The 9,254-nt window shown below is 46.2% G+C and overlaps 1 long non-coding RNA gene across 12 annotated transcripts; it reads right to left on the bottom strand.

Annotated features, from left to right (window-relative positions):
- Positions 1-1,967: 1,967 nt before the first annotated feature.
- Positions 1,968-7,832, bottom strand: LOC119325132. 12 transcript variants are annotated; one of them, XR_005157343.1, is made up of 9 exons: positions 7,556-7,832; positions 7,276-7,458; positions 6,956-7,122; positions 6,705-6,864; positions 5,373-6,283; positions 5,170-5,278; positions 4,832-4,963; positions 3,149-4,548; positions 1,968-2,283 (listed from the first exon to the last, which is right to left on the bottom strand). It is a non-coding gene; the product is annotated as an uncharacterized LOC119325132 (long non-coding RNA). The 12 variants fall into 12 exon arrangements; XR_005157342.1 differs by having other exon boundaries at positions 4,832-4,990; XR_005157340.1 differs by having other exon boundaries at positions 4,832-4,990; positions 5,076-5,278.
- Between the last annotated feature and the right edge of the window lie 1,422 nt (positions 7,833-9,254).

Here is a 9,254-nt window from a genome sequence, read left to right on the forward strand (position 1 = left end):
CCTCCTCCTCCCCCCTCCTTTATATACGTGGGCAGGGGCACCCCAAAGACACAACAGTTGTTTCTTAGTCATGTTCGGTGCCCCCCTCCATAGTTTACTTCTCCGGTCATAGCATCGTAGTGCTTAGGCGAAGCCCTGCGCGGATCGCATCACCAACACCGTCGCCACGCCGTCATGCTGACGGAACTCTCCATCGACCCTCTACTGGATCAAGAGTTTGAGGGACATCATCGAGCTGAACATGTGCTGAACACGGAGGTGCCATACGTTCGATACTTGGATCGGTTGGATCATGAAGACGTTCGACTACATCAACCCCGTTAACATAACGCTTCCGCTTTCGGTCTACGAGGGTACGTGGACACACTCTCCTCCTCTCATTGCTATGCATCTTCTAGATAGATCTTGCGTGATCGTAGGAAATTTTTTGAAATCGCATGCTACGTTCCCAACACCTCGGGCTTGGTACCAGCGTATTGCAGCCTTCCTGCAGTACCTGGGCTTTCGGTTCACTCGCTCTGATGCCTCACTCTTTGTGTATCATCAGGGAGCTGACACTGCATATCTGCTGCTCTACGTCGATGACATCATCCTCATGGCGTCCTCCCCCGATCTCCTTCAGTGGCTGACAGCTCGTCTTCGTGATGAGTTCGCCCTCAAGGACTTGGGGCCTCTGCAGTACTTCCTCGGCATCGAGATGGTCTGTCGGGCTAACGGCTTCTTTCTGCATCAGCGAAAGTATGCCCACGAGCTTCCGGAGCACGCCGGTATGCTTAACTGAAGCCGACGCCCACCCCGTCGAGACGAAGGCGAAGGTCTCTGCTCTGGAGGGGTCTCTCGCGTCCGATGCAGCGTTCTATCGCTCCATTGTTGGTGTTTTACAGTACCTGATGCTGACCTGACCCGACCTGCAGTACGTTGTCCAACAGGTGTGCTTCCACATGCACACTCCTTGTGACTCTCATTGGACCTTGGTGAAGCGTATTCTCCGTTGCATACGCGGCACCATGTCCTTGGGTCTCACCCTGACGGCCTCCGCCTCCACCGACCTCATTGCCTACTCGGATGCCAACTGGGCCGGCTGCCCCAACACTCGACGCTCCACGTCCGGCTATTGCGTCTATTTTGGGCCCTCGTTGACCTCCTGGTCATCGAAGCGGCAGCCCACGGTCTCCCACTCCAGTGTCGAGGCAGAGTATCTGGCCGTGGCTAACGCCGTGGCCGAGTGCTCTTGGATCCCTCAGCTACTCCAGGAGTTGCTTTGTGATATTCACAAGGCCACTCTTGTCTACTGCGATAACGTCAGCACGGTCTACCTCTCTGCCAACCCGGTGCACCATCGACATATGAAGCATATTGAGCTCGATATTCACTTCGTGTGCGAGCTGCCCTTGGCCGTGTTCGGGTTCTCCACGTTCCAACATCGCAACAGTTTGCTGATGTGATGACTAAGAGATTGCCTACTCCCGTCTTCTATGAGTTTCGGTCCAGTCTCTGTGTCTCCGGCGACGCTTCGACTGCGGGGGTGTTGAGTATATATTTGTGTTGCATGTATTATGTATTGTGGCCCACCTCCTAGTTGTGTATAGTTGAGATTGAGGCCTATCATGTACTTATATATACGTGCACCAGCACCCCAGCAATACAACGATTATTGTATTGCCAACTTGTCCGTCCACATTACAGGACTTGCTTTTGCAAGATCATGAGGTTTAGGCCGCGTTCGGCTCCTCTCCGCTCCCTAGACCGCGCTCTCGGAGCGGACTAGTCTATAGCTAATTTTCAACGAGCGGGTAAAACCGAGCTCTACAGCTCCACGGAGGGATTCCGAACAGGGCTTTAAGCTTGAAAACCAAATACACACAAGAAAAGGTCCAGACTCGGTTCGCGTGAGGTTGACCCTTCACATACATGGCTCCATGACATGTGAGTCTCACGAATTGATAATATTAATAATAGAGAATATATTCAGCATTATACTCTATTATACTCTATTTCTAGAGTTCATCATGTGGTATACAATGGTACAAACAAATTGTACTTTTGATGCTTCGGTTTAAACAAGGAAATGGTCAAAAGGTTTTTTTTAACACAGTACAGACGCAAGCGCTCATATACACATACATATACTCATCCCTATGAACGCACACACGCACACCCTACCCCTATGAACACCTCCGAAAGACTGAGCCGACATATCATCTTGAAAATTATGAAGTCACCGTAAGCACCTCGTCATCGATAAAAACGTCCCCTCCTACTGACTGCGTATCGCCGGAAATCCTGAAATAAATCCAGGAATAAATGCGAGTACCAGGACTTGAACCCTGGTGGGCTGGGAATACCAATCCCTCAAATCATCCAACCACATGTTGGTTCGTAATGATCAAAAGGGCTAGACATGCACGCACATAAAGCAGTGTGTACAAATACTTGGTTGAATACCAACAGCCATTGTATAAATACGTATTCAGGTATTCATGTACCGGCCGGCCACGCATGCAAATACTCGTTACACCTAGCTAACTATGAACGTAGTCTTCATACATGCATGTGCTACGTATTTGCCTTTCTGTCAACTAGATGACCAGTTGCGCCAAATGGCGCAAAGACCCGTTTAAAACAATGTTCGTGTTAAAAATATTTGCACTTTTTCGTAACTGTATATTTGAGTACAATTGATAAGAACTTATAACCCTATATATAAAGGAAATTAAATGCAAATATTTTTTTAAGATAATAACGCCACAAATTAGATCATCGGTAGGTCAAGATAGTTGAGTCTGCAATCAGGAACTCCGAGTAGCTGTAAACTTGCATTAAAAAAGGAGTAAACACAAGTGACACAATAAAATGTACTCCCTAAGTTCCTAAATATAAGTCTTTTTAGACATTTCAAATGAACTACAACATACGGATGTATGTAGACACGTTTTAGAGTGTAGATTCACTCATTTTGCTCCGTATGTAGTCACTTGTTGGAATCTTTAGAAAGACTTATATTTGGGAACGGAGGGAGTACTTAATACATGAACTTGTGAAAATTGTGTACAGGAGAGTTTAATAGAAATAGTGATCAATTACATCATATAATTTGGTTTTATACTCTTTTGTGTATATATCAGATCCGGTACAGAGAGAAGGATACCTTAGGTTCCACGGTGTCACAAATAGGAGGCTGCAGTCTGCAGACAGCGTAATCTGAGCGGAAAGCAAATCGCTGGCCTAGGAAAAGAAAGGAATGGTCAGGGAAAAAATATAACTTCTACTTACTGCAATGGAAAAGAAGGAAACGATTGTTAGTACATTAGTATATAGGTTATTAGTACATAGGTGTTTTTGCATTATCAAAAAAAAACTAATCAACAACAGCAAAATAATCTTCCTAGCCTCTGTAACACATGCCTCGACCTTATGAGGCATAACACGAGACCAAGTCTCTGTAACTGAAACAAAAACACACATCATATTCCTCCCCAAGGTTTCTAATTATTCAACTACGATGATCTAATCAGATTCATATGCCACGACCAAACAGAGCAAGCACATAGTATGTTACTTGGTCCTTGTTAACTTCAAGCAGTTTAAACCAAATACATGTTACTTTTTTTCCACTACCCACCATGGAGCAAAAGCCCCATGGTCCTTTATTTCAATCGAAGCAAATATATACAGACAGAGAATAACAGTCCCAAGAGGAAGGAAAGAAAGAGAAAAGAAAACCTACCTAAGAGAGCACATCCAAAAATCTAACGGAGGCTTTGGATCCAAAATGCATGAACTGAGAAGTAGGTGATCTAAAATGCATTTGTTTAAACTAAGCCAGCAAGAATAACACATTAGATTTTAATCTGGATCCTTCATGTAAAGAAATAACATAAAAAGAATCAAGAATTTCTCAATTTATACAAAGAGCAGTGAAAGTGAAACATAGCAGGCACACCAAATAAATCTGGGCACATATAGAAAGATTCCTGACATTCTCACACATAAAAAAGCAGCTGACCACCCGTTGCGCCGATGGTGCAAAGGGCGACAACAAACCAAGCATGCAAATCATGCACGTAAGATTTGTTTAAGGACTGATAATAAGATCCTTAAAGTATAAAGAAATAGATACTTAGGTAGCATGTTAATACATAGTGATACATGTTACAGTGCATGCTAGCATGATAGCCCAAAACAAAGTTGACAGCAGTTCATGATAGGAAAGCAAAGCTATACAGGTAGCCTGAACCATGATTGGACTTGGTCCAGTGGGGTTTGTATAAACAGCATGCCTAGCATTTACAAAAGCATTAGCCTACAAAATAAAAAAGCTATCAGAATACTTAAACCTTGTGAATCACTTGTGTGATAGTGACATAGTAGAAAAATGCATACAGGAGATGGCCCCATTCTAAGCGTCATCATTGTCCGTCCAAGCTCAAAAAGCATAGCCTCCAGATGTTGTATCGCTACTCCCAACTCTGTCGACTCATTCTGGATCTGGCTTCGCACAGATGTATCACCAGTGGCAGCATCTCTCTGGATACATTGTTCGAGATGCTGAAATAGAAATCAGGTGAATGGAGGTAAGTCTACACAAAAGTACGCATTTAGCTCTTCCGTTGTCTAATAAATTATTTGAGAGTAAAAATAATTTAGAAGACACAAAGCTACATCATAGCACTGCATAATCAGTTGCCGAAAAACAAAGCATGAAATTCTAACAACAGAAAAGCATCAACAGTCCTATGAGCATTGTGTTCAGAGAGTAAGATGTGTTATCAGGAAAAAACACACATAAAACTGAAAGAGGCATGGTTGTATATAGATAGATCGATACAACCTTGTACAGTCGGTCTTTGGGCAAGCATCGCCTGCAGGTTCACTTTAATTACAGTGCCTCACATGAAACCAACGATGAAAAGTCTACCATCAACTGCTAAGCTATCCAGATTGCCTTGGAGATAAGATCTACCTACGTTGTCCAGAATGACATCAAGGTCTGGTAGAGATATTCCACATATTACAGTTAGAATGTATATGAAATTGACGGGTTTCTTAGGATGGAGCAGTACACAAAAATGAACCTGAATCAGGGGAACCTGAAGCATGGGTACGACATATCTAAGCCCAAGCATGGGTAAAGGTAAAACTTGGCATCCAAAAGTTAGATATGTTCACCTCCCAGCAAGACAACTGCATACTTAATAGGCTGTATAGGCCGTTTTATTGCAGTATCAGTTCACTCCAACCCAAGACACTGTTCCCAAGTTCCATAGACATCTCTATTCTGTAGAAACCCAAATAGAAAAAGACAGAAACATCGAATAAATAATGCACATGCAGAACTATAGAAGCCTGTAGGACAAAGTTAAAAACATTACCTCCAAACGAGCAGATACAACATCTGAATGTTGTAGGTAGGCTGGCCGATTCATAGTACGAATGCAAATTTCCGCAGATCACATAAGCACAAATAGGCATACCTAGTTCGGTAGCTGCATTATAACCGTTCAATACACTCCGGCCAGCACACAAGCTGCATCCCCTCAGGAAAGCAAAAAAAGAACACAAGCTGCAGACTCTGACAGCCACTGGAGCTACGAAGTGCGAACGCCTCTAGTTCCATATCCACAGCTTTTTGACCCGTCCGACGCACCACCCACACGCCCCAACCAAAACAGCTGCAGCCAAGAAGGACCCTCGCCAGCTGCGGTCAGGCGAGCAAGGGATCAACCAGCCAAATCCGACGGCGGCGGCCATGGCGTTAGCAGCTAACACCCATGGAAGAGTCTGCACCCTCTCCTCCAGGCCACCCACACCTTTCAGCAGGAGCACGACCACCATGCCTGGACACAATGTTCAGTCGTCACGAGCCCGGTTCGCCGTCCGAGCCACCGCGGAGCGCGCGACATGGCTGTCTGGGCTGGACCTACCGGCGTACCTCGACGGCACGTCAGTCAACTGTGGCAACCTCTGCCGGTGTTCTCTGCAGGCGGCGATGGTTCGTTGTTAGGCTGATGGATAGCTTGGCGCTTCTGGATGCAGGCTGCCTGGCGATTACGGGTTTGGTCCCTTGGGGCTCGGGGAGCAGCCTGAGGCCTTGAAGTGGTACGTCCAGGCCGAGCTCGTCCACTGCCGGTTTGCCATGGCAGGGGTCGCCGGCATCCTTGGAACCAATGGAAGTTGCTCCCTTCTTGACCTCCTTGCCAGCGCCGGTGAAATGAATATCCTCTCAGTTTTATAGAAACCATAGTGCGGACGCTTGATTTCCCAAAAATGGCTGTAGAGGTGCCTAAATTAGTATAAACAATTGAAAACACAGTGAGAAAACAAGCATGACTTCTGAATTTTGATAATGGAAATGGTAGTGTGATCCCCTCTCATTTGAAAAAGAAGAGAAACCAAGCTATCAGACAGGGAATTATTGATCCAAATGAAAATAACAATCTCAATGACAGCAAAATCATATGCAACACATTCTAAAAAAAAATATCATATGCAACACATCAGCTCTTAAGAGCAAACCTAGGGGAAAAAATCCCCATGATTGTAGCATGATAGCATTCTTACGACATTGAAGCATCCACACTTACAGAAACCAAACATGAAATTGATGGCTTCGACGCTCCGATGAGCTCCTATCATACATGTGGCAGGGTCTAATTGGCGTGTTTCTGTGTAGCTGATCAGTGTATCAGGGATCGGCAACCTACCAGTGTGGTTTGAAGCAGGCGCCGCGAAATTTGACTTTGCCAACACCACAACACTCTTCTTTGTTCAGCTTCTCTTGATGGGGTAATTCAACATCCAACTGAAACATTTACTCAACCCTAAAGTACTCTCACCTTATTTGATGATGGTTAGTACAGAAACCTGAAACATGCAAAAAAAATAGAGGGATCATTTGGGATAACACAGTTACTGATTAGAGAGAGATTATTTGCATTGCAAGTGCATAACTAACATCAATTATCTGAAGAAGTAGATGTCTTCATAGGGAAAAACACACATGTTTCTCTGGTGTACACCATAATTGCATACTAAACCTTCTTTCCTCACATGATATCCATCACAGTTCGAGTCCCATATACTCAAGCCGAGAACAATACAAACCCAGGCCTGAGCGCTCACCTAAAAAACATCACAAAGAACAAGCGATTAGATTTCACAAAACACAAGCATCACGAACAATTAACTTCAGAACTCCATATGTATCCCTTCTAAGCAGCAATGAAAAATCCAAGAACACTGTTGGTACAGCATTTCATCAAACAGGTTACATACCTGCGGGTGTTCAACAAGACGGCCTGCAAAAATTTCGCCTTGTGCTGGTGCTCGGGGAACAGCAGTATGAGAAAAAATCGAGCTGGTGCTCCAGGAGCGGCAGCGTCAAAGAAAACACCGTAACAGCAGCGAATGCACACCCCATTGTTGATAATTTTCCATCCCCATTACTCGTCACAGGAGCTGCAGGCCACCACCAGTCAATGGGCATGAGGTGAGAGGAAGGGGATGGCCGAGGATGGAGTGGAAGGAGGCACCGAGGGGAGATGGGTGAGGTTACCTACATGGTGAGGTCGGAGGCGACGATGCAGGGAGGCACGACGCCGGCCGGCGTCACCTCCTCGGCGCCCTTCTCCTTGCCGCCGCCAAATAATAGCTCTTCACTACAACGAGCTGCGCCGGAGGTGAGCGGGGAGGGCGACAGGAGGAGCACCGGCGGCGGCTCGAGGCGCGGGCGGACGGGGAGGTGCTCGGGCGGCCGGCACCAGCGTCGGGTGGGGAGAAGAGGGGGGGCGCGCCGGCCGCCCTGCTCTGGGCGAGAGGGAGAAGGCGGAGGCCGTCAGGGAGGGAACCAGATCCTCTACCGTCCCCGAAGGCACGGCATGCTTTCCAGCAAAACAAGCGCACTGGGCCTGTAGCCTACGAGCAGAACGGCCCAACCTAATGGCCTGCTGTTTTGATTGTTTTTTCTGTTTATTTCCAGCAGCTTGACAACATTTGTCTAGAAAAACAGCTTGAGAACGGGAGCATCACACGGTAGTTGAATAGCAAAGCAAGATTTTTTATGCGGAAAACATCCAACCTTTTTTTTTGGAAAAATCAGATCTATTACAAAAGTTCATCGAAAGTATAAATCATCTCAGACATAATAAAAATTAGATCGAGATTCCGAAATCATCGAACGACCACTATTCATCATTTGTCGTATAAGGAATATTTTTTGCGAGAATTTTTTTAATTTATTCATCAACTGTCAAGGTAGTATAAAGAAAACAAGAAGTAAAAAATGCATCCAAGTCCGTAGAGACCTAGCAGTGACTACAAACACTAGAGCGAGCCGAAGTCATTGTGCTAAAAGCATCTCCAACAGCCGCGCTAAATAAGCGACGCGCCGCAAATTTGTGCTTTTTAGCTCGCGCGCAATCGATATCCGGGCTCCAGCGGACACGCAATAAGCACGCGCGGCATATAGAGTTCAGCACGCGGTCCGAATCGCCATCACGCGCTGTTTTTTTGGTCCTCGTGGCTGCTTTTTAGCGCGCAGCGCGTTGGGCGGCTGTCGGAGATGTTCTAAGGCTTCATAAAACCAGCGCATTAGAACAACAATCGCCACTGTTGAAGAGAGGCATATATCGGAAGGATCCAACCTGTATGAGCACCTACAAGAGACTGAGCTAGCATGGCATCTTGAGATTGTACAAAGTCACCACAGGCATAGCATCTCGATTTAATTTATCAACTTTTATAATAGATCTGATCTTTCCGGAAAAAAATAGGTTGGAAGTTTCCCGCAGAAAAAGAAATATTGCTTTGCTATTCACAACGAACGTGTTTTTTTTAGACAATCAAAACAAACGTGTGATCCTTTCGTTCCCAACCTTTTTTTTTAGAGCCAAACGTTGTTAAGCTGCTGAAAATAAACAATCAAAATAGCAGGCCCATTAGCTCGGCCGTTCTGCTCGTAGGCTACAGCCCAGTGCGTTGTTTTCCTGGAGAGCAAGAAGGCACGGCACCTCTGACGTGCCTTCGGGCACGGTAGAAGATTTGGTTCCGTCTGGGAGGGGCGGCTGGGTGGAGAGGGAGAGGAGACGGTTGAGGTGTTGCAGGAGAAGGCGGCGCTCGGGACCTTATCCCTTCCCTCGTTGCTATAGTAACGCTCGCACGAATAAAAGGAGACGGAGGTGAGCGGGGAGGGCGACAGGAGGAGCACCGGCGGTGGCTCGAGGCGCGGGCGGACGGGGAGGTGCTCGGGCGGCCGG

This window comes from Triticum dicoccoides, chromosome 6B (genome assembly GCF_002162155.2).
Source record: "Triticum dicoccoides isolate Atlit2015 ecotype Zavitan chromosome 6B, WEW_v2.0, whole genome shotgun sequence".
NCBI lineage: Eukaryota > Viridiplantae > Streptophyta > Magnoliopsida > Poales > Poaceae > Triticum > Triticum dicoccoides.